The following is a 1,692-nucleotide window of genomic DNA, read 5'->3' on the forward strand; positions in this document are numbered from 1 at the left end:
AAAAAAAAAAAAAAAAAAAAGAAAGAAAATACAAAAAATTAGCCGGGTGTGGTGGTGGCGCCTGTAGTCCCAGCTACTCTGGAGGCTGAGGCAGGAGAATGGCGTGAACCTAGGAGGTGGAGCTTGCAGTGAGCCGAGATTGTGCTACTGCACTCCAGCCTGGGTGATGGAGTGAGACTCTGTCTCAAAAAAAAAAAACAAAACAAAACCGAAATGCTCAAAGAATGATAGGGGTATGTCAAAAGGCCACAGGAGCCAGCTTGAAGAGGTTTCCACTGGCCAAATTTGGAACAAACTAAACACCAAAAAATAATGATAGCCATGAATTATAATCCACTGAATACAATGAGAAAGCATGAATCCATACTGATGATAAGTTGAAAGTTATTGCCTCATAATACAGAGCAACTTCACCGTGGAGAAGTTTGAGACATTAGCTTCATCGAGTGACGGAAGTGAACCTCCTCAGCAGTGGACAAGTCGGCATCACGTGCCTCCCCGGAAGGGTGCAGCATCCCTTGTCCACGATGCGTAACCTGAATCCAGTGTGAAACAGACAAACCCAAGTTGTTGGTATAATTCTCAAAGTGTCAAAGTCGGGATAGTCAAGGAAAGACAGGAACTGTTTCAGATGGAACAACTAAGGGCAACGCGTGATTCTGAGCGGAGTCCTTTTGCTATAGAAGACATTATTGGAACTTTTAGCAAAACTTGAATGAGTCTGAAGATTAGATGGTAGAAATATACAAATCGTACTTTCCTGATTTTGATGGTCATGTGGGTATTAATGTCTTCGTAAGAAATACACATGCGTGTGATGGGGCATCAGAGCACCTTACTTTCAAATGGCCCTGGGAAAAAGCTCTTCATTGTGTACTTGGAGAGTTTAATACAGTTAAGAGGCCTGGCCGGGCGCGGTGGCTCAAGCCTGTAATCCCAGCACTTTGGGAGGCCGAGGCAGGCGGATCACGAGGTCAGGAGATCGAGACCATCCTGGCTAACACGGTGAAACCCCGTCTCTACTAAAAAATACAAAAAAACTAGCCGGGAGAGGTGGCGAGCGCCTGTAGTCCCAGCTACTTGGGAGGGTGAGGCAGGAGAATGGTGTCAACCCGGGAGGCGGAGCTTGCAGTGAGCCAAGATCCGGCCACTGCACTGCAGCCGGAGCGACAGAGTGAGACTCTGTCTCAAAAAAAAAAAAAAAAAAAAGAGTGAGGCCTATATTCTTCTTTGGTGAGTGGAGATGGCATCCAGTTTAAGCTGCTAAGTGGCCAGAGGTTTAGATGGAGCCCTCTTCTACCCAAAAGCGAAAGTTTTGTCCTCCTAGTGGGGAACATTATTTACCCCCTACCACTAGGGCTCCCAGTTACCATGAGGCAAGGCAGCAAGCTACTCCACATGGTTAGCCTAAAGCAGTTCTCAGCCTTGCTGTCAGAAGCACCTGTGGAACTTTAAACTTCTGATGCTTGGGTCCTACTCCAATGTCTGCGTGTGGCCTGGGCACTGGGAGTTGTAAAAGATCCCCAGGTGATTCTAAAGTGTGCTAAATATGAGACCCACTGACTCAAGGATTGGATTTGTTCATCTGTGTATTCTTTTCCTACTGGTGCCATAGAAAATTTTCACAAACTTAGTGGCTTAAAATAACACATTTTTTTTTTTTTTTTTTTTTGAGACGGAGTCTCGCTCTGT

The sequence above is a fragment of the Piliocolobus tephrosceles genome, chromosome 15, assembly GCF_002776525.5.
Source record: "Piliocolobus tephrosceles isolate RC106 chromosome 15, ASM277652v3, whole genome shotgun sequence".
NCBI lineage: Eukaryota > Metazoa > Chordata > Mammalia > Primates > Cercopithecidae > Piliocolobus > Piliocolobus tephrosceles.